At 48.1% G+C, this 23,935-nt stretch overlaps 1 protein-coding gene across 4 annotated transcripts in view; it reads left to right on the top strand.

Moving 5' to 3' along the window:
* Window positions 1-12,084: 12,084 nt before the first annotated feature.
* GPBP1 (GC-rich promoter binding protein 1) overlaps window positions 12,085-23,935 on the top strand; it is a 77,234-nt gene continuing 65,383 nt past the window's right edge. For 3 of the 4 annotated variants that reach the window (XM_036280926.1, XM_036280925.1, XM_036280928.1), the window contains exons 1-2: window positions 12,085-12,156; window positions 12,841-13,785. The gene's annotated coding sequence lies outside the window, so the exon portion shown is untranslated. The remainder of the gene's footprint in view (window positions 12,157-12,840; window positions 13,786-23,935) is intronic. The other variant, XM_036280927.1, reaches the window with a different exon arrangement.

Here is a 23,935-nt window from a genome sequence, read left to right as displayed (position 1 = left end):
CGCCAGTGTTCTTTAAATCGGTTTAACACACTTGTTGTCACCTGCATCTGTAGTTGGTGCGTCCGCGACTCCACATACGGAAACTCTTAAAAGGTAAACTGAGGCGTAGGAAACATTTTAAGAGTTCATTTGAGCAAAAACTGGCTAGAGTCGGCAGCCTCCAACGCAGCAGCTAGGGAGGTGCTCTGGGCAGCTGCACAAAACGAGACTTTGTAGACACGAGGGAGCAGCACTGAGGAAGTTCACTGATTAAAAGCAGTGGGCTGGTACTCCAAGGCCACATTCCCCCAGGGGACGGCCCACGTCTCCGCAGTTACCTAACTGCGCTGCTCCCCGGACTCCTGACGGACTGGTTTAACTTTCCTTTCCATTTCCAGGGAGCCAAGACCATAGCACAGTCTGGTCACTTGGGGCTTAGCACAAGTGACCCCACCGTGGGCCTGTTGTCTTGTTTCTCAACAGCACAGACAGAGGACTGTTCCATTACACACGCCAGGGACTAAGCGTTCACACAGTGAACTGCGTGCTCTATTATAAATGACTCCCAGTTTATGACAGTAAAGGGACAACACAGAAGGCTGATTATTAAAAAGGGAGGAGGATGTAGCTCTGTAGAGCGAGGACCCCCTGCCCGTAGCATAAGAGCTTTTGGCTTTGGGATCAGTAACCCCTTTCAGAACGTGATGAAAACCAGGAGCACTCCCATCCACACATAAGCATAGATATTTGCGGAAATACCCTGAGTTCCGTCTACGCAAGTGGACTCTTGTTAGGGGCCATTTGGAAGAGGAGGTAACAGAGGAGGGATGGAGAACAGGTACTTGATAAACTAGAGGGGGTGGTGCACGCAGGAAACACCTTCCTCCTTCCCAGTCTGTGCGCATAAGCCCTCTGCTAGAGTGGCTCTGTCTGTCTCAGGACATCAGGGCATGTGCTGCAGGGAGGGGTCCATCATATCAGGTGCTCAAAAGGCCAGTCCAGTCTGATCGTCTACATTCTAAGCTCTCACCTCAAGTTCTGTCCTCCCCGAAGCTCAATTCTTTTCAGGTTCTAAACTCTGGTGGGAGGAGGGCGAGGTCAGCTGTTTCTCTACTTCCCACCCCCAGCCCAGGTGTGAGGTTGCATGGCCCCTCGGGATGTCGGGATGTCGTCAGAGGGCACCTGGGGGGAGGAAGCCGGGGTACGGGGCGGGGAGGTCTGCACGGCTGTGACGTGATGTTGTGCCCTTTGGATTACACAGGGTCCGAATGCTAATTCTGTCCCAGAGTGCTTTTCTAGACGCTTCCTCAATTCTCCCCACCCTGAAACGTCTAACTTTAAAACCGTGTTTGTCGGCTCCTGTTGGCTCCTCTAGCTGGCCACACGTGACCCTCTGCTGGTCCCTAGTTGGCAAAGGTTCTCTCCGTGACCAAACTCTAGGCAGGCGCCTCTGAGCCCTTTCTGGGCCAGGCCTCAACCTTGGCCGATAGAGACTCGGACAAACACTGGCATGGTGTCCGAGGGCTCAAGGCCGCATCCCCAGGATGACCCCGGTGCCTGCCTGGGAAAACTCAGGGCCACGAGAACGGACTGTTCTGCCAGCACCTGAAGATAGGCCCCCGTCTCCCAGTCTCGTGGGAGGTAGGAGTCTAACTTCGATAAGGGCAGTTAACACACACAGATGCGATTTCCGAGGACCAACCCCTCCCGGATTTCTGTAATTTTCCATTTCCCTGACTCCCCTGGGCCCATCGGCCCCTCCCCAGCCTCTTCACCCTTTAAAACGCCCAGTCACCTCTGTGAATCGATGGTCACCTGGTCCACACCGGACACGTCCCTGTTGGAACAGTACATCACTGACTGTGATCTGTCCTTCCCACTCTGTCCAGCCTTGTTTGCCTTGACAGTTTCCACTGACCCACCTCTGTGCTGGAGTCATGACCCTTCCAGGTGTCTGTGCCCCCCGAGTCAGTCCCGCTCCCTCGCTGAGGCCCTGTCCGGCTCACGTCACTCACGCAGCCTCCACCCAGCTGAGCGTGGGTGCCGGCCGTTCCCAGCACGGTCCACGTACTTAACTCTCGTGTCAGAAGAGGTCACCACCGCCTTGAGACTGTGGGGCCTGGGTCAGGTGTCCTGCACCTCGGGAACTTCCCTCTTCATTGTCTTAGGGATGGCCCAGGCACCCTCCACTTCCAGGTGGTTACGTGTCCGTGGCCACAACACAGAGGGCCTGTGCCGCCCACTTCTCTTTCCTTCCCACGGTCAGAGTCTCACTTTCAGAAGCACCGAGTCACGCGTCTGACTCCGTGTTGCATGCTCTGCATTTGGCCCCATGCCTCGGTCAGAGTACACCTTAGATGGCAATTTTGTTTAAATCCTCACCTGAGGACATATTTCCACTTATTCAGATAGAGTTGGTGCGGGGGAGAGAGAAACATCACTATGAGAGAGACACTTCGACTAGTTGCCTCCAGCATGACCCGAGCAGGGCCGGGGATGAACTGTGATCCAGGTACGTGCCCTTGACCAGACTTGAACCTGAGACTGGTTTGCGGGCCGATGCTCTAACCACTGAACTAACCGGCCAGGGCAAGATGACCCTTTTTTAAACGAACGAATGATTAGACAATTGGTCGACGCATTTTCAGCATGTAAGTTAAAGAACAACAAAGAAAATCCCAAGTAAGGTTATTCTCCGTTTTAGTTGTCTCTCTCTCTGGTTTTATTTTCTCATTCCAGTTCTAGTTTTCCCTCACTCGTTGAGTCCCTGACTTTCCCCCAAAGTGACCGCCTTCTGTCGCCTGATCCGTGTTCGCCTCCAGAAGCGGAATTTGTCCTTCGCGGCAGAAGAGGAGCCAGTGGTCTGGAGGCTGCCCGACCTCCTCCCGTCCCCTTCCCTCTGCTGAAGGGCAGGGGCACTGGATGGAGCAAACGGCGTCCGTCTCAGTTTCTTTCCACAACAGGACCCTGCTCTAGAGGGGAACCTGCTTATGGATGGAACAAGAGCATTCGATTGTCCTTGGGGCGGGCCTCAGTGTTGTCACAGAAAGACAGAAGGGCACAGAATGCCGCCACCCGAGGGGCTGGCAGTGCACAGTTCCTCTACCAGAGCTGAAGGGCGGTGACAGGAGACGGGAGGTCACAGCTGAAAGAACAGGGCCTGGGCTCAGTCGCCTTCCGGGACGAAGACCTCGAAGGCCCGGGTCTTAGACCCAAGGTGACAGAAATCCAACACAAACACGCAGAGCGACAAAGCAGCGGTCCTCAACCTGTGGGTCGCGACCGCTTTGGGGGTCGAATGACCCTTTCACAGAGGTCGCCCAAGACCATCGGACAACACATATTTCCGATGGTGATTTGTAACAGTAGCCGAATTGCAGGTATGAAATAGCAACGAAAATAATTGTACGGCTGGGGGTCGCCACAGCATGAGGACCTGCACGAAAGGGTCGGCATCAGGAAGGCTGAGAACCACTGCGCTAAGCGAGGCGCCCTGCTTCTGTCGCTGTGGAGGCAGGTGGCCCTGCTCAGGAAGGACGAGGTCCAGGGGCCGAAGGAATGTCAGGGGTCTGACGGCGGCTGTCTCCGAAGGCTCCAGGGTAGGCAAGATGGAAACGCCGGCGTTTCCCACTGGGCGGGTCAGTGTACACCCTTTCATTTCTAGCGACCCCAGCAGAAAGAGAATGCCTTCCTGAGAGCATCTCCGGAACAGCCTCAGGGGACCTCCTGCTGGCTTGAGTCAGGGGCCCCAAACCGACGCTGTGGCCATGGAGACTGCTCCCGCAGGCAGGTCTGGACTGGCGGCCACACCTGGAGCTGGGGGCAGGGGAGAATGGGGACTGGGCTCGGCTTGGTCCCACTCATACTGCACAGAACGGATCCCTCAAGGAGCCAGCATCCTGTTATCAGAAAGAGGGAGAGAAGGAAGACGTGCTGGCGAGCCCTCTCCACCCAGTAAAGAAAGGTCTACACTCCTTCCAAGCTTGAAGAGTCAAGGGTGGTGCTTTCTCACACTGTTATCCATTCCAATGTGTAATGAACTCCTTTCTTTTGTTCCTTATCACCCGTGCTGTGCTTTCCAAGCAGATACACGTCTGTCGGGATCCTGATGGAAATGTCAAACCGCTGTGACAACTTTGCTTTGTTTCCAGTTCTCAGTTTATTAATATTCTTTTTTTTTTTTTATCCTCACCCGAGGATATTTTTCCATTTTTTGTACAGATAGAGCGGGAGGGAGAGAGAGGAAGGGAGAGAGAGAGAGAAACATCGATGTGAAAGGGACACATCGAGTGGCTGCCACCCGCACGACCAACCAGGGCCGGGGACAAACTGCAACCGAGGTACGTGCCCTTAGCGGGAACCGAACCTGGGTCTCTCTGGACCGCAGGCCGACGCTCTAACCGCTGAGCCAAACTGGCCAGGGCCAGTTCTCAGTTTATTAGATAGTCCAGTCACATGACCAGGGCCCTGGACACAGCCCATCCTTGCGTCCTCTGAAGGCACGTGGTCAGGGCTGTGCAGGAGCTCAGACAGGACGCAGCAGGCCTCCCCAGTCTCTTTCCATCACAGCAGGAGCGTGAACTGGGTTGAGATCAAAGGAGCGTGTTTCTGCCGAGGTCGTCAGTAGCCTTCGTGGTCACTGGGCTGGGTGCTGGAGGGCTGAGGGTCCCACAGGGATCGAGGGCTCATTGTGGACACTTAGCTGCGTTCCGTTCCTTGCGCACTTGAATTTGTGGTCTGAGATGCGTGTCCACTACCTGTCCCAAACTGAACGTGTGGTTTCCAGCTGCCCTTTAACTTCTCTGCTGCGCGTGCTAACCCAGGGAGTGCCCCCGGCACCCACCCACGTGGCCAGAGTAGAACCCAGCTTCCTCAGGACTTTTCCAGCCCGATCTGCCCATGCAAACGTAACATCTCTGCATCCGAATCTGTGCCTGTCTCTCTGCCTCTCCTTCGCCCTTCACTTCCTTGTGAAATCAAGTCCAGCGGGGGAGGCACCTATCAAACAAGTGACCATTCAGATAACCGTTTAATTTACAACTCTGATCAGAGCGATGAGGGGACACAAGGGGAGCCCTTGAAAGCTTGTAGGAACTGGCGGCAGGAAGTGTGAGGGCTCGCGTGTTCTGGCCAGAAGGAACAGTTTAAGTGACGATCCTTCACACACTGGTGTTGCGTTAGAATCACGGAGCTGAATCGTGTTGTGTAGGAAAAAGCGAAAGCTGGCCAGCGTGGTCTCAGCCACCGTCACCTGACCACAGCAACACTGAGCCTTTCGGCTTCTTCTCTTCCTGCTCTCTCCTCCAGAGGACCACAAGAAGGCTCTCTGTGAGCACGAATCCAATTCTCTCTCTCTCGTGCTTAAAGTAAAAGACTCTCCAAAGTGGTCAGGACGAATCCAAGGTCCCTGTGACTGGTCTGTGCCGTTCTGCAGCCACATCTCAGCCCCTGGTCACCTGGGTGGTGGCACTTTTTTCTTTCCGCATCTTTGGAAAGGCTCTCTCGGCCTCCTGTTCATCCTTGTTCCTTGTTTGCACAACCGCTTCGAGCTAGAAGGCCCGCCCCCCCCCCCGAGTTCTGTTCAACTCGTCAGACTGGGTTTTTTCTTAAGGTTCTGTTCAACTCGTCAGACTGGGTTTTTTTTAAAGCCTCTTCTTGGAAAGACACTGCAGAGCATTCTGCTTGCCTCTGAGGTGGCACTTAGCACAAGCCTTGAAATCCATTCACGGGTGAGCACCAGTGGTTACTGTTGCTCCGCCCTGTTCCGGGCTGGAGGAGACAGCAGCGACAAGCGATACAATGTAAGAAGGTAGAGGACAGAGTGCACCTTGATCTTCTCTGTGTCCTCGGCAACCTGAACCGAACTGAGCCAGCGCCAAACCGGGTCTCACTCAGACTGCGCTCTTCCTGCAAGGTGACCCCGATGGAGCTGAGTCGTTCAAGTAAAAAGAGTGACGCTGGTAAGGAAGTGGTGGCGGGACTCGCCTCTCACTAGTACCTGGTTCGTCATAACTGCTCAGTAAATCATGCTGTTTCTCCAGATCTTCCTTTTAAACGACCGTCCTTGGCTCCATGATTCGCCCACTGGCATAGTGCCATCATTTCTCCACCACGGGCCTCCCCTTCCTGTCCAAACACATCTCTAAATCCACAAATATTCATGGTTTACAGGAGGAAGAATTAGATGTCACCTGCAAGTCCTCCCAGAAGGCACTGGTTAAATAAGACGAGGTGAATGCTTCCAATGGGTCATCACACAATTCCTAAAAGTAACAAGTTAGCGCTAAGCGCACCGCCATGGACAGATGTCTATAATTATTAAATTGAAAAAACAAATTGCAGACTTGTATGTGTGGACCAATTTTATTAAAATATCTATGTGTGTATGACACATGCATGCATAGGAAAAAATCTGCAAGGATAACCAGGCAAAATTTTAATGGAGGTATGGTAGGATTTTCTTCTAATTTATATACTTTCATGTGTTTTGTTTTTTTTTTTTTTTTTTTTTAATAAAAAGCTTGTATGATTTTTGTAGTTAAAAAGGAAGCGGTGAAAATATAATCAAAGATGCTTTCATAACATAAACGATCACCGTCTTAATTTCTACCGATTTTAACAAACGCTGGCTCTCGTGAATACAGTTTCTGGTCTCGGCAAAGTGGAGTGATCTATGATTTCTGAAACTTAAAGGCTTAATCCAAGGTGTCAGAATGAGATGCCTTCAGATTTACTTCCACATCGGATATCCTGCGACTGGGTCCGAGCAGGTCACGTAGCTGCTGTCTGTGTCCCCGGCTGCCCACCAGGCCACCAGGCTCTGTGTCCGGAGAGGCCCTCACCAAGTCCAGTGGAGCGGCCTGGAGAGCTGCCACCGGCTGCCCTGGAGAGTCCGCGGTGGATTTCCTCTCATGAGATGGGCCTTCAGAGTCAACAGTGAAGGCCGCCGCCCCAAGATGAACTCGGAGACCCAAGAGGATGGGAAATCCCACCACGGATATGTTTCTAAGCAGAGTCGCTCTTGTCTGTTGTACCTAGAAATGAGAGGTAGCAAAGAAGCCAGCTCGGGACGCGGTGTCTGCTTGTATTACCCAGGCTGCAACAGGGCACCGGGTCGGCAGTCACCCCTTATCTACAATTCGCATGTTTACATTTTCCTGTAGGTATACATTCTAAGTGCCATGTAAGAAGAGACTGTGTGTTGGAAGCCACATGACGGAAAGGACATTTAAGAGTGCTGGTGCCTGGCCTGTGTGGCTCAGTGGATTGGGTGTTGCCTCATGGACTGAGAGATCCTGGGTTCGATTCCCCATCAGGGCACATGCCCCAGTTGCAGGCTTGATCCCCAGTAGAGGGCGTGCAGGAGGCAGCTGATTGATGTATGTTTCTCCCATCGATGTTTCTCTCTCTCTCTCTCTCAAAAAAGAAAAAATCAATAAAAGCATATTGGTAAAAAGAAAAACGAGTGTTTGCTGGCTGACGGTGCTCCTCCACATCTGGTAGAGGGGGGAGCACGGAGCTGTGCCAGTTAGGGGAACTGGGCCACCCACACTGGAGCCTGGGGGAATATTTGCCAACTAATTTTCTTAAACTTTTAAAATCCTCACCTGAGGATATTTTTCCATTTATCTTCAGTGGGGGAAGGGGTGGGGGGGGGAGAGAGAGAGAGAAACATCTTTGTGAGAGAGACACATGATCCCAACCAGGGACCCTGACCAGGGACGGGACCGAACTGCAACGCAACCAAGGTACGTGTCCTTGACTGGAATTGAACCTGTGACTGTTTGGTAGGCGGGCCGATGCTCTAATCACTGATCCAAACCGGCCAGGATGCCAGCCAATCTATTTTAAGAAGTGGTTAATTCTCTGGTAACTACTTCTATGCACAATTTAAAAACTCATCAAAAGGGAGAAAATGCTTGGTAAAGTTAAAGTTATAATCATGGATTAAATTGAGTAAAACTTAAAGGAAACTTTTCTAGTGGAAAGCAGGTTGGAAAAGGGGCTCAAAATAGTGACCATCCTTTTTTTTTTTAATCCTCACCCGAGGGCATTTTTGCACTTATCTTCAGATAGAGCGACAGGGAGAGAGGGGGGAAGAGAGAGAGAGAAACATCGAAGTGAGAGAGACACATTGACTGGCTGACACCCACATGACCCCAATCAGGACAGGGGACAAACTGCAACTGAGGTAAGTGCCCTTAGCAGGAACCAAACCCTGGACTCTCTGGTCCACAGGCTGATGCTCTAACCGCTGAGCCAAACCAGCCTGGGCAGTGATCATCCTTATTGTGTAAAAATAAAGAGACCATAAGGACTAGTATAAAATGTTTTAAATTAAGAATTCAAATGTTATGTTAATCCTTAAAATGGAACAAAGACAAAACAAAAAAAAATTTAAATATAAAGAATTTTAGAACATATGAATTAAAAAAATGGATAAAATGCTGTACATACACTATGACACGGAAACATGCAAAGAATACATGAAAGAAATACATTAATATTTAAGAGCCATCATTTCTGGGTGGTGGATTATAAGTAATTTTCATTTGTTTATGCTTTGGATTATAAGTAATTTTAATTTGTTTCTGTGTCTGTCAAGCATATACTACTTTTATGCTTAAACAACTGAAATTAATGAATACCAAATTTACTGATCAAATTTATCACCAGATGTTATCATGTTTAACAATGACACAGATTTTTTTTTTTTTTATCCTCACCCGAGGACATTTTTCAATATTTTGTTCAGATAGGGAGGGAGAGAGAGAGAGAAACATCGATATGAAAGGACACATCGAGTGGCTGCCACCCACACGACCCAACCAGGGCTGGGGACAAACTGCAACCAAGGTACGTGCCCTTAGCGGACTGGCCAGGGCTGACACAGATTTTTTCAAAGTTAAAATGACACTCCATCATTTTTCACTTTTTACATGACATATTTTTTTTTAATTTAAAAGAAAAACATTTATTTCTGGTAGAGCAAGTTTCTTCTAAAACATTTATCTTTAAAACGTTTTTATTTTCATCATCCAGTCCTTTATTCATCCAGGTGGTATTTATGGAATACCTACTTTGTGCCCCTCATTGTACCAGATGCTGGGGACACAACAGGGGACAAAATGGGCATGGACTCTTGAAACACATTGAGGGGAAGGACCGATTAAATGGATCAGCACAAAATTGTGAAACTTGCCAGAAAGAAAGAGGAGCATGCAAATATTTTTTATTACACCAAGGATAAAGGCTGTATGTTTCTGATTTTTCCCAAGTGGGAGCCTCAAGTCAGACGGTCTGTGAACTGCTAAGTGCAAAAGCAGGACCACAGTTCGGGTGAACAGAGAATAGGAGAGAACCTCTCCACCCCAGAGGTTGGACAGGCTGTGCTGGTACATGTGGATAGGAGCCCAGTGGGTTCTGTTTGCTGATTATCCATCCAGCTTTCTGTGGCTGAGCTTTGGTTTAAGGGCAGGGGATGAACAGAACAGTGTCCCCACCAGGGTCCCAACATCTGGAAAGGAGAACAGAAAGAACAGATAGTGATAAAAATGAGTGTACACCCACGTGAGAATCCAGAACTTCTGAGCTTTATCCGATGGTTCCTTACCTGAGTGTTAGTTAAACAGGCTCTCTAGGACTAAGAATTTTCAAAGTAGAGAGTGGAGAGGGGAAAGGCAATTACAATGAAAGGGAATAGTCATTGTGCAGAATGTCCAATAACAAGGGGAATTCCGAGAACTACAGGTAGTGCATGACTGAAACAAGATTCAGGGTGGGGAAGTCGCATATTTAATCGATATTGGAGAATTTACACTGTGGCTGAAAGTGTACTAGCTGCTATGAATAAACATAAAGACCTACTCAATGTACTCAAGGTTCTTTGAGTCCAATGGTAGAGACAGACCAAAAAAATTGGCCATTTCGATCTAGTGTAGTAAGTGTAGCAGCAGTGATAAATTAACGTCCTGGACACCTTTCCCGAATCAAGAAAGGGAAAATGTGCTCTCACAGCAAGCGGGAGGCTGACTTATATAGATGAAGTTCCCACCCCTGGTTCTTGATTGGTCTGTCCTCATGCAAATGATGACTTCTAATTCTTGCTGTTTGATTGGTTCAAAAGGCACTATCCTAATTGATCAGAATAGAGCCATAGCTCCCATTGGTTGGGAAAAGCCTCAATTCTATTGGTTGAATTAGGATTCCAGGAACTCATTCATGAGGGCTGGCTCAGCTGGGGACACCCCGCAGGCAGGGAGTTCAGCCAAGCTTCTCCTTAAGGTGCCCTTTGCATGAGACGCCCTGTGCAGAAATGGCTGATAGATTCTGCTTTTTAAAATTTAAGCCCAGTTGAGCCACCAGGAGCCCTTCTTAGGAGGTGTCTTCTTTCTCAGGGTTCACACAGTTTTAGTTTTTTTTCTCTCTGATTTCGAGATAGAACATTTTTTCATATAATTAACACATATAATGACTAGCTTGTTCATATTCTTTTACTTGTTGAAAAAATATATCTTTTCCTTAATGATTTGCAAGAGCTCTCGATATATTTGTTATGTAAATCAAACATTAGATAGAAGGAATAGTAACTATATCTAATTACATAGTAAACTGTCATACATGTTACAATCATTTCTCTATTTCACTACTGTACTTGTTTTCAACTTTCTGTCTTTTGCCGTATGAAAAGCACAATTTGTGTGTATATTCAAATGATCAGTATTTTCCTGCGTTGCTTCAACGGGCATTCTGCTTAGAAGTGGAAGTGGGTCTTGTCCCAGTACCCTGAGTCACGTCACGGGTGTGGGCCCCAATACCGAAGGTGCAGAGACCTGGTGCTCCTGGCACACCGGCCGTGGCGCCCGGGCGGGCTCCACGCGGCGCAGCCCTAGCACGGTCCTCGACCTGCATCAGCTTCTGCATCTGCAAGCGTGGACGACGTGTCCAGCAGGTGCCAACTCTCTCTTTGCGCTCAGCCAGGCCCCATTCCTTGCCCAGGCGTCCGATTCCGCTTCGAGGGGTGCGAGGAGAGTGGGAGCTGCCGTTTTGGGCGTCCACGTTGTCTTTCCGGGAGCTGGACTACAAGCCCCACAATGCACCCAAGGGCTGGCCGAGCCTCCGTCCTGCAACCCCTGCGGCTCGGGGAGCCCGAAGCGCCTCCCGCGTGCTGCCTTCGGGGCTCCCCTCCCCCACGTTCGCCCCGAAGGCGCGCTCCGGAGGTTGTAACGGGCTCTCCCGTGAACAGCGAAGCGGCTACCACGACGTTCGCTGAAGAAGTGCGTGGACCCGTGCGGCCGCGAGCGGCGGGGTCAGCGCGGATCGCGCGGCCATCGGCCCCTCGGCCCCTCGGCCCCTCGGCCGCAGGGGTGCTGGGAGAGGCTGGGCCCAGCCCCAGGAGCGCGGCCCGCGCCCCGGCTCCCGCAGGCCCAGTGCGTGTGCGCCGGGGCCGGCCGCCGGGCCAGCGCTGCCGGCGTGGGCCGCGCCCCGCGAGCACGTGACCGCGTCCGCCCGGCCCGCGCGGGGCCCAGCGGGAGGCGCGCCCCGGCGGCCCCGGCGCCGCGGCCCCGTCTGGCCCTCGGGCGCCCCGCGCTGAGCCCCGGGCGGGGCCGGCGCGGGAGGAGGGGCTCCTCCGGGAGCGGCGGGGAATCCCCTTCCCCGAACCTTCGCGATTGTTCAGGGAGCGCACGTCAGCAGCAGGGGGTAATCCCCGACTCCGGCTACTGCTGACGTCAGCGCGCGGAGCCCGCCCCCGCCTCTGGGGCCCCCTCGAAGCCCCGCCCCGGGCGCAGCCCCGCCCCGCCCCGCCCCGCCCCGCCCCCAGCGCCCGGCGTCCTGGGCGGCGCGTCTGCGGCCGGGCGGGAGCGGCGCGCGGGCCGGAAGGTTCTGAGGCGGAGGCGCTGCCCCTGCGGCCCCGCCCAGCAGGCTCGTCGTTCTGGGCGCTTCCGCCCCCCGCCGCCCCGCCCCCTCCCGCCCCGCCCCCCGCCCCTCTCCGCGGCCTCGCCGCCTTCCCGTCTCGCGAGACTCGGCCCAGAACATTGCGGATCGGGCCGGCGCCATTTTGGGACGGAGACTGGCTGTGGGGGAGGGAAAAGCGGCAAAAGGGGATTATTCAAAGTACCGAGCGCCTCGTCCCGGACCGTCGCCGGCACCCCAGGCCGGGCCGCGGCGTGGCGGAAGGTAACGCGGCGCGGAGCCGGCCCGGGGCGGGCCGCCGTGGCGTCGGGCCGGGCCAGGGCGGCGTTGGCGGCGCGCGGTGCGAGGCGCCCGCGACGGGGTGCGGGGCCGGCGCGGGGCTCGGGCGGCGGGGGCCGCGGGCCCGAGTCTGGCGCCGGCGTTTCCGGGCCGCAGCTCCCCGCGCGCTGCCGCCCCCTCGGGCCCCGGGCCGGCGGTCGGGCCTCCGCCGGGGTAGCGGCCGCCCCCGCTGCCGGCCGCGGGTCCGAGCGGAGCTGCCTGCGGGGCGCGTCGGGCGGAGCCGGGTCCGCGGCCGCTCGGCCGGCACCTCTCGGCCGCGGCCGCCCGCGGGGGCCGGTTCGGGGCGGGTGTCGCCGCGGGGTGCGCCGCGCCGGCCCCGGCCCCGCGGCTCCCGTCGTGGACGCGCCGGCCCCGCCGCCCTGCCCGGGACGGGACGCGGAGCGGCCTCGGGCAGGTGGCGCGCCGCCCGCCGCCGTCGCGTGGCCAGAAAGTGCGGCTCCTTACGTAACCCGCGCCCCCGGCCGGGCGTCCAGCCCCGCGCCCCGCGCCCCCCGCCCGCGGAAGCGGCCTCCCGGCTCCGCGCGTGCACACGGGCTGGGCGCCGGCGCCCTCGGAGCCCCGTGTAATTCAAGTTTCTTTCTTTCTTTCTTTTTTTTTTAACTTTCACAGGTGATCGGATTGCTCAGATGTGAAGATCCTCCTCTTCTCGGTCTGTGCAAAAGGCCCCGGATATTTCAAGTGGCCATTTTGGAATTACAATGTTTTGGGGTGGTTCTGCCCGATAAGGGACCGAGAGCGGCGAGCGTCGTCTGGACGGCAGCGGGCAGGTCCGCGGGCGGCTCCAGCGGAAACCCAGGCCCCGCAGGGTTCCGTCCGCGGGTTATGTAACCGGGCCAGGTCTTCCCGCGGCTGGTTTTTGTTTGTTTTTTTCTTTCTCCCCGGGAGGGGCCCTCCCCCGCCCTCCCCTGTTGTGCTTCAGCCGAGCCGGTGCGAGATGTCCGACCCGCGCCTCGGGTAGTTTCCGGAAGTTTCCAGGTGCCGGGTCCGTGTTGCCCAAGTTCCGCGGCCTTGCTTTCCACCCTTCTCGCAACTCTCAGGAATTTCTGACCGCGGCCCTGTGCTTGTCGCAATGGGACCGCTCCCCTAGATGAAGGCCTTGGAGGAGCACTTTCTGCCCTGTCTTTTGTCCCCGCGGAATCGAGATGCTGCGCGGTCCCGGCGGCGCGGCGGCGCTGAGATAGCCGAGCCCCTGTGAGCGCCGCCGAGGGATGCGCCTCCGACGTGACGGCGTGTTTCTGCCTTTGCCTGCCGGCTCGTGAATTGGATCTTTCATCCCGAGGGGAGCACGACACTGACAAGTACATGGAGTGAGAAAGGAGACTTTGGAACCTTGAATCCAAGGGACTGGCTAATGCTGGAGCTGCCCTGTGAAAACTGGGAGACACAAGTATGGGGAGCTGACTTGAAGTAACTCTATGTCAGATAGTCGTAGGCTAAGTATCTTCAGAGAACTTGGATTTTATTTCAGAGGATACAAAATAAAAAAACAAACTGGAAAACACAAAGATAGCAGAGAAAAACCCAACACCTTCCTGTGCGGTCCTGCTGGACTCTGTAAGTACTGTGTGGTGGGCAGAGAAATGGTCACTTGTGAGATGTCAGAGGGTCAGGTTCCCCTGTTACTCTTGGAGCCTCTCGGTGTCTCGCATTCATACTGCTCTGGCTTCAGATTCCTGCACAGTCTGAAAATGACTGTTAAGTAAACTTAAATGTTAAGAGTTAAGATTTAAGAGTATTTCAGATCAAACTGTCCAGATTTTAAGTTTTTTGTGCTCCTAAAGTAAAAAACCCATGGGGTCATTATTCACCCAGGGCTTTATGGAGCCATAGATTGGTAGGAAAAGAACCAACAACTTGTTCATGTTTAAAACAATAATAATGTTTGGTTTTTAATATGATATTTTATGAAGTAGCTTGTTTTAAGGCATAAGTGTTCTTAACATTTTAACCCATCATAGAAATTAAGTTTTTGAAACAATTTGTTGAAGTGGTTTTATTTCATATTATTCCTTAAGATTTCAGTTCCAAAAGGTCAGGTCATTGCTAGGAACAGAAACTGAGAGGAACTGAGCAGGATGCATTAAGAACTTTTGAAATAACCTAAAAAATAAGTATGCCTTTTTTCTCCTGGGAAGGTTATGCTGGTTTGAGTTGATAAAGCTTTTTATAAAAAAGTTAGTGGATAATAATTGCCATAACAGAAATACTTTTGGAAAGCGAATGATCTTTTTACTAAGTTTGTTGGTTTTAGAGATAGAGGGGAAGGGGCTGCAGAGAGAAACATGGATTTGTTGTCCTCCTATTCATGAAGTCAATGGTTGATTCTTGTGTGTGCCCTGTCTGGGGATTGTGAACCCTCAACTTTGGTGTATGGGAACAGCGCTCTTACCAGCTGGGCTACCAGGCCAGGGCATGAATTATCTTAATGTTTATTTTACAGGATTGAATGGCATTTTCAGTTACCATTAGTTGCTATGTTCAGGGAATCTTAGGCATTCAAAAGTGTTTGCTTTTAAATAACACTAAAATTTTTTAAAGCAGTTACTATTAGTGAAAATGTCAGTGTAACTAAAATTAGAGTTTATTTTGTTTAATAATTCTGAGATAAAAGACTAATTTTTGAGCACTTTGCCAAGATGGCCTATAACCTGTCAGTTACTCATTCATTTTGAAACAAGTTCTTTGGCTGTGCTGTTGAATCCTGCTGGTTTACTTAGAGGAGAAGATGTAGCAGGGTCCAAAAGAATATAGGCATTTAGATAGGCATTCGTTTTCTGACCTAAAATTGAGATTAGAGTTCAGTAATTCACTGTGTTAAAATAGACTAGGTTATTTGTGTTTTGTCTGTCAGAACTCCGTGTAGTATTTTTAATTGTGTTTCCACCTTGATTTATATAAAAATGTGGCGAGAACGTTCTCCCCTGCCCCTTGCTTCAGGGAGCCTGTGTTTCATGCATTCCTCAATTTAATGGCTGTTCAAGTTAGTTGATAAGAATATGCATCTTAAATGTGATTAAGAACTGGGAATGAATGACCTTTATTCAGTACTCAGAGAAAAGAACCACGTAACATTCATCATTTGTGATTACTTCCCTTCAGATTGGTCCTATTGATGTTACCCAAGCAGTAGTATTCGGCCAAAGATTACTCCAGAGACAGTTACCTTTACTCCTTAAATAGAATATTTGTGAACTTTGCTTACAGCAACTGTTCAACGACAGATTTACTTAGTTGATTGTTTTGATAAATGTTTTCTTACCATTGAATATATACCATTAGTAGTAGTTGGAACAGGGACTGGATTGCTGCTTATCCCCCTATAAGTAACTCTTTCCTCCTAACTCCCCTTCTCCCATTTTCTTTTTTCCTCCTGTGCCTAAACTATAGGCCTGAAAATAACAATCACAACGTCTAACATTTGTAGATGATGATTATGTTGTGTGTTTTCCTGGTACTTACATGGTATGTCTCAGTTCTTCTGGAGCCTGGGAAAGGAGGACTGTTACGGGCTTAGGTGGGAGGGAGCGAGGGAGCGAGGGAGCGAGGGAGCCCAGGAGCCCAGGAGCCCAGGGAGCCTGCCTGGGAGAACGTCGACTGGGCTCCTTAGGGTAGGTTGGCATCTTGACCACAGCTCCCAGTCCCGTGCTCTTAATCTCTACCACACTTACTCTACTTTGTGGATTTTACTTTATCAACTCATTTTATTTGTACATTATCCCTGATATTTTTGTTTTTCTTTTCATATTCTGCTTCTCTTTGGTTAATTTTGGTTACTATTTGGAGACAAGCTGAAAGAAAAGAAACTATTGTTGGTTTTGCTGTAGGTTAGTAGCTGTATGAATGATAACTTGGGTTAGCAGAACATTAAAATATGGTGTCAGGTTATATTGCGATCTCATTCACCCGTTGTCTTTGCACAGGTATGGAGCTACACGTGTTAGCTTTGTTTTACTTCTTCTCTGGTTTTGAGTTGACATTCCTACATGGATTTTTGTGCTTAAAGCTCCTGACACTTTAGAGTTGAGGAAGGGAGGAATAGTAGGAAAATAAGAATAATGGGAAATAATAGGGAAAGAACAGGAGTGAACAGAAAGAAAAAAAATTAGAGAGTTACAGGGGAAGGGATTAAGGATGGGAATCTCTAGTCTGAAAGTAGAATTAGCAAATGAGGATAAAACCTAGACGTAGGACAGGTTATCAGATTTTTGCTACCACCTTTCCCGTTTAATTTTTGATGAAAATGTTTAGGTGACTATTTAGATCCAGGTAAGGGCCATGATGTAGAAAACAAGGAGTGTCTGGGATTTAGGAAAGCTTTTGGTTTAGGATTTGAAATACCTGGAAAGGGGCTTGTATATTCAACTGACCTCTTTTGGCCTTAGTTCTTCATAAAACTGATGGAAAAAATGCATTTGAAGGGTTTTTGCTAATTATGGAGTGTAATATTGATGTAAAGTTTTATTCAAATACTTGAAGATTCTGCTTAATGTATTTTACATGTCAAATTAATATTTATCATAGTCTTTAAAATGATTTTTTTCTCTTTTGTTGCTGTTAATAGCATGACCTGCAATGTTATTTATGCCCTGCCTCCGCATTTCCAGTTGCATTGATGATTCTAGGGAGGGGCCTGTTAACCCACCTGTTTGCCTTTAGTTCCATTCTCCTCCCCACAGTCTTTCCTGTGGCCAGAGAAACTATCAAAAGAGTAGCTCTTGGTTTTGTTACTGTAGTAGTAGCCCCTAGGGTGTGTATGTGGCATATTTAGAGAGTAGGTTGGAAGGAGATGTATTTCCTGTCTCTCCTTCCCCCCCATGTTTGTATGTCACGGGTTTCTAACATGAATTCTTTCTGGCTGCATGGGTGGGTGTGGGAGACTGTGTAATTTGAGAAATCTCTGAACTGGATAATTTTAGGGGAGGTTGTATGTATTTTTTTTGGGAATCAGGTCCATTACTTTCAGTAGAACCCTCACAAGAAATAAAAATGTTAGAATTACTGATAAACCTTTAGTGGTTGGGTCTTTTTTATTTTATTTTTGCTCTTTGCCTTTTTGTTAGCTGCCCCACCCAGCAGTTACAGGCTTTTGCTCTATATGTCGTCACATAATTGCTAGTTTCTGCATCTTTCTGTACAAGACACTCACTAGCTTTCTTGTTCTTGAGTCATCTCTCTGTTCGCAGCTTGGCGGGTGCAGTGTTTCTGGTCTCTCGTTTTCTGTCCTTTCATTCACTTTTGAGATTACATTGTTAAAAACCATATTTAAAAGTTTTCTCATTCATTTTCTTATTTTTAGCATGAACAAGAGTTATAACATTCTAATTACATAGGTTGTTTCCTTTGAGACTTGCAAATAGATTTTTAAAAATTGTTGAAATGAAAAATTGTCAGGAATAGTTACCTTGACACATGTACACTAGTGAAAGAAATTAGTTTGCTTTTCAGTGAACATAAATGTATACTTTTAATGAATGAGTTTTTTAATCCTCACCTGAGGTCATTTTTGCATTTTTTGTTCAGATAGAGTGGGAAGGGGAGAGAGAGAGAGAGAGAGAGAGAGAAAGAGAAACACCGACGTGAAAGGGACACATCGAGTGGCTGCCTCCTGCAGGACCCAACCAGGGCTGGGGACAAACTGCAACTGAGGTACGTGGCCTTAGTGGGAACCGAACCTGGGTCTCTCTGGACCACAGGCCGACACTTAACTGCTGAGCCAAACGGGCCAGAGCAATGAATGAGTTTTTTAAAAAACATTTATTTCACATTGTTTTTGTGGGCAAGACATTTGGGAGCACTTCAGGCGAGTGGTTCTGGTCTCTCCAGGTCTTTAATGAAATCTCAGGGCTTGGACCCGGGCTTGTAGTCAGTGTAAAGCTTGGCTGGGGCTGGAGGGTCTCCCTCCAGGTGGTGGTCTTGTTGGCTGGCAAGTGGGTGCTGGCCGTTGTGTGGAGTTCTCAGTCCCTTGCTCTGTGGGCCTCTCCGTCCAGCTGTTTGAGTTTCTTTGCACTGGCAGCGGGCCTCCCAGATCTGAGAGGGGTGACAGGCAGGGCCTCTTCCGACCTGCCTGTTCTCAGGAGCCCGTTCTTCTCACCGGGAGCAGCTCATTGACCATCCAAGCTGCGGCCCAGGGCAGTGGGGTCAGACGCCACCTCCGGACAGTCTGTGGGCCTGTTAACACCAGTAGTATGTAGGTGATCCTTCACAACCAGTAGCTGTCAACATAATTAGCCAAAATTTCATCCCACATATAGGAAGTTGAACTATTACAGGTTTAGAGAGGAAAGTGTGTTCTAGATTGAAGTGAATTATAAGGTTTGAGTTCTTTTACCTTTTTAGCCAGTGTGTGATGTAGAGGGAGCCCCCCCCACGAATGTCCCAGTCAGTGTATGAGGGGAAATAAACATAAAACTTAACATTTTACCTGCTTTTCAGTGGCATTTGGTGCATTCACAGTGTTGTGCTGCTGTCACCACCATCCGACTCCAGAACTTTCTTCATCTTCCCAAACTGAAACCACCCAATTAGCATTAACTCTCCATTTTGTCTCTCTCCCAGCCCCTGGCAGTCACCATTCTATTTTGTATTTCTATGACTTTGACTACTTACCTCAGGGAAGTAAAATTGTGCAATATTTGTCCTTTAGTGACTGGCTTATTTCACTCAGCGTAACTTCCTCGAGGTTCATGCCTGTTGTAGCAGCATCAGACTTTCCTTGGTGTTTAAGACTGGACAGTGCATCAGTGTGTGTGCACCGCGTTCAGTCTGCACACACCGATGGTGGGCACGGGCTGCTTCCAGGGCCGTTGTGCACACGGGTGTTCACAAGCCTGTTTGGCTCTGCTCTTCACTCTCTTGGTTGTATACCCAGAAGTGGATTTGCTGGATCATATGGTAATTCCATGTAATTCTTTGAGGAAACACCATACTGTTTTTTTTTATAGTGGCTGGGCCATTTTTTTTATTTTTATTCTCAACTGAGGGCATTTTTCCATTTTTTGTTCAGATAGAGTGGGTTGGGGGGAGAGAAACATCGACGTGAAAGGGACACATCAAGTGGCTGCCACCCACACAACCCAGCCAGGGCCGGGGACAAACTGCAACCGAGGTACGTGCCCTTAGCGGGAACCGAACCCCCGTCTCTCTGGACCACAGGCCGACACTCTAACCGCTGAGCCAAACTGGCCAGGGCTATTTTGTTTTTCCTAGCAGTAGTCCACAAGGGTTCCAATTTCTCCACATGCTTTCCAACATTCATTATTTTCCGTGTGTTTTTAAAAACAAAAAACAAAAAACTTACCTACTCATTTTTAGAGAGAGAGAGAAGGAGAAGGTGGGGAGACAGAAACACCAGTTTGTTATAGTTATTTTTATTTTTATTGTATTTTTTTGAGTCGTTATATGTCACACCAGGAGTTTGGAATGTCTTTCGAGGGAAAAGGTGGAGGTATAATATATTTAGATGTTCTGCTTTTTTTTGTTAATCCTCACCCAAAGATTTTTCCATTGATTTTTTTTTTTTTTTTTTTTTTTTTAGATAGAGAGGGGGTGGGGAGAAAAACATCAATATGAGAAAGACCAATTGATTGGTTGCAATTGGTTGCGTTCAGCATGACCCCAACCAGGGCAGGGGAATCTAACCTGCCCTTGACCTGGAATGGAACCCTCGAACCCTTGACTTCTCAGTTGGTGGAGACTAGACGCTGAGCCAAACCAGCCAGGGCTGCATTGTTGTTTTAATTTGTATTTCCCTAATAATGATGCTGGGCATCTATTTTTCCCATGTGTTTTGGTGAGGTGTTTAGATCTTTTGCTCATTTAAAAAATTCAGTTATCATACTGAGTTGAAAGAATTCTTTATATAGAGAGTGGAGCAAAAGTAGGTTTACAGTTTTGAGTATGTGAAACAACTTATTTATTCTTGTATTATTATTTATTAATTATTGTGTTTTCCATGTAAACTATAAATCTGCTTTTGCCCCACCCTGTACTTTGCATACAAGTGTATCAGACAGATGTTTGGCAGATAATTTCTCCAAATCTGTGGTGTGTCTTCATTTTCTTAATTGTGTGTTTTGAAGAATAGACATTTTAAATTTTGAAGTAAAATTTTGAAGTCTCAAGGGTTGTGCTTTATTGTGTCCTAGGAAATCTGCCTAACCCAAGATCACAGGATTTCCTCCTGCTTTCTTTTAGAAATTTTGTAGTTTAGCTCACATTTATAGGTCTATAGTTCATTTTGAATGATTTTTTTTTGCCTGTGATATGAGGAAAAGGTTGAGGTTCCTTTTTTTTTATTTTTTTTAATTTAATGTAGTAGATGTCCAGTTGCTGCAGTTCCATTTGTTGAAAAGAGATTGTTTCCCATTGAATCATGTTGAAATACCTCTTGAAAATAATTTGACCATATGATGTGTGGAACTATTTGTAGACTCTTTGTTGATATATATTTATGTTACGTCATTTCCACAGAGTAGTAGTTGATAAATACAAATTATAGCTTTTAACTTTTTTTTCTTACTTTATTTAAAAACCTGATTGACATCTTTTTGTTTTCTGAAATCTGTTATGGGAAATTTGTATTGAAAGGGGAAATTGTTTTTATGGGTATGTGAAGAAAGACCTGTTGAAAAAGAATGCCATTTCTTTCCAGTGGCTGTAAGTGTTACTATTACCTAATTTATACTTGAGTATACTGGAAACTAAGTGGTAGCATTTCTGTATTGGAAATGAGAAAGTAGGATCCAAAGTATCAACTTAATTACTGTAAAACTGACTCAGCAGTGAATGTAGGATTCTTATCTCTTGAGCTGGTCTGTGTTAGTGGTATGTCATTGCTTCTGCAGATGTTTGAGCCAGTGCCTGCTGTGTGCGCTGCTTTCATTGGTGCTGGGCTTTTAGTAGCAAGTTGCAAAAATCCAAGATTCCTAAATTCATATAGTTTGTCTGCTCTGAAGTTCTGTGAAGACAGAGTAAATAAGTCCTTGAGTTCTGAATTCTGGAGCATGGCACAGAGGGCTTCTTTAGGAGGCTGCCCAAGAAGTACATCCTCGATACAGTGTAGCCTCAGGGGAGGATGAGCCAGTGTTTCATAGAGTACCAGCTGTGTTGGCAACTCCTTGGAAAAAGGATTCACCTGATAAGATGTCTTAAGGACATTTCCAGTGCAAGTTCCTATAACTCAACTGGTAATTTCAGATTTTTCACATGAATTACTCTTTGGTCTTTTCTTTTAATACATGTTCCTTTTATAGGAACTCGGAAATGGAGAAATGTGAGTGAAAATGTTTTCATCTTAGTCCTTTAAATTATCCTTCCATGGACTGAATTTGATGAGAGTACAAGAGGCTATTTGGGGACCAAGTTGGCTAGGTTAGTGGAAAGCCATTTGTGACTGCAGTGGTAGCTCAAACTACTTGTCTTTTACCTGCCTAGGGATTGAGACCTGTGCTTTGTGTAGTTAGAGGTAGCTGTCAGACTGAATCTTACTCAGAACTTAGGAAATTGCTTCAGTGCCTGATATTAAAGCTAATATTTTATAAGAAGGATCTACCTAATGTATCCTGGGTTAGTTATAGAATGTGTATGTGTGTATAGTGCTTAAAAATCTTAGCTGCCACTGATTAGTACTGGGATCATAGGAACTTGAAAATGGGCTTCATTCATGTGTATACATAAAACTTTTTATTTTTTTTAAAGTTTGACTGATTCTTTTTTTCTTTTTCTTTATTGGTTTTAGAGAGAGAGGAAGGAAGTGGGAGAGAGAGATAGACACGTTGATTGGCTGCCTCCTGCACAACCCCCACTGGAGATCAGGCCCACAACCTGGGCATGTGCCCTACCCAGGAATGGAACTGACAACCCCTTGGTGCATGGGTCGATGCTCAACCACTGAGCCACACTGGCCTGGCATGTTTTTCTTGTTTTGAAGAAAAGATAATATCAACCTCCTGGGGATGCAGTGACAATTGAATGAGATAATACTTATAACCATTTATGTCTTTAAGGTACTTGAGTTTCCAAACCTTCCTTATCAAGGATCCTGTGAGCACTCTTTACAAACTTATTTATAGGTTTTTAGATTCTTTTGTTTGTTAATCCTCAATTGATATTTTTCCATTGACTTTTAGATAGAGTGGAAGGGAGGGAGGGAAGGAGGAAGAGAGAGAAACATCAGTGTGAGAGAGACACATTAATTGGTTGCCTCCCACACATTCCTGGCCCTGCTATGTGTCCTTGACCGGAATTGAACCACCATTCCTTTGGTCCATGGGACTACGCTCTAACCCCTGAGCCAAACCTGCCAGGGATGGGCTCATTTTTTAATTCACCTGTTGAAACTTGTTTGCTGCTTTTGGGATGCTGCTCTTCAGTCTTAAGGTGGCTTCAGAAAAAGATGGATTATGTTAAGATTTTTGAGGATTGCCCTGGCCGGTTTGGCTCAGCAGTTATAGCATCGGCCTGTAGACTAGAGAGTCCTGGGTTCGGTTCCCGCTAAGGGCATGTACCTTGGTTGCAGTTTGTTCCCGGCCCCGGTTGGGGTCGTGTGGGAAGCAACCAGTCGATGTGTCTCTCACATCCATGTTTCTCTCTCTTCCCTCCTCTCTCCCTCCTGCTCTATCTGAAGATAAATGCAAAAATGTCCTTGGGTGAGGATAAAAAAAATTTTGAGGATTCAGGAAATGGTAAAGTTGAGTCAGACTAAAGAGGAAGAGAGAGAGAGAAACATGGATGTGAGAGAGACACATGGAGTGGCTGCCATCCACATGACTCCAACTGGGGCCAAACTGCAACCAAGGTACGTGCCCTTAGTGGGAGCTGAACCTGGGACTCTCTGGTTCGCGGGCCGATGCTCTAACCGCTGAGCAAAACCGGCCAGGGCTTAAACTTATTTTTAATACACACACCCAGCACTACTTCTCTCAAGAAACCACTGTTAGTTGTTATAAATATTTTTCTAGAGAAACTTTATATAACAGATTATATTCTTTTTCTTCCCAATAGAAGTATCATTAGGTTCACCTCCTTTATAGCCTTGTTTTTTAAAAGAATAGTTTATTGAATTTTAGAGAGAGAGAAGGGAGAAGAGAAAACCATCGATGTGAGAGAGAGAGTAACGTCAATTGGCTGCCTAATGGGAATTAAGCCCCAAACTTAGGCATATGCCCTGAAAGGGAATCGAATCCATGCACAGGACAATTAGCAACCACCTGAGCCACACTGGCCAGGACTCTGTAGTCCTTTTTACTTAAGGAAATATTTTGGGAGGTTATTAATCCATACTAGTTACATGTAAAGCTACCCCATTCTTTTTATTGGCTACATAAGTAGTCTGTTTAACCAGACATCTTGCTGTACATTGTTTATTTTAAGCTCCAGTGAACAGAGCTAGTGATTGTCTTTGTAAATGTGGAGTACTTTCCTTTAGGTGGAATTTCTGAGCATCCTTTTGAGCGCTCTGCAAACACTTCCACAGAGGTCCTGCTGCACACTCCAGCACTAGTGGGCGTCAGGCTCTTTGTTAGGCCACTTGACGTTTTTCTGTTTAATGAAAATGAAAATTTTTTAGATACAAGGCCCTTTTTTGTGAATTGTTTATATTTTGTCCCCATTTTTCTGTTCAGTTCCTTTTTCTGTAGACTTATAGGAACATTTTATGTGCTATATGTGATGAATATTCCCCTGCCTTCAGTATGCTGTGTCCTTT

Source organism: Molossus molossus, unplaced genomic scaffold (genome assembly GCF_014108415.1).
Source record: "Molossus molossus isolate mMolMol1 unplaced genomic scaffold, mMolMol1.p scaffold_m16_p_3, whole genome shotgun sequence".
Taxonomy (NCBI): domain Eukaryota; kingdom Metazoa; phylum Chordata; class Mammalia; order Chiroptera; family Molossidae; genus Molossus; species Molossus molossus.
The sequence above is the reverse complement of the archived record's forward strand: the minus strand, read 5'-3'. Positions and strand labels throughout refer to the sequence as shown.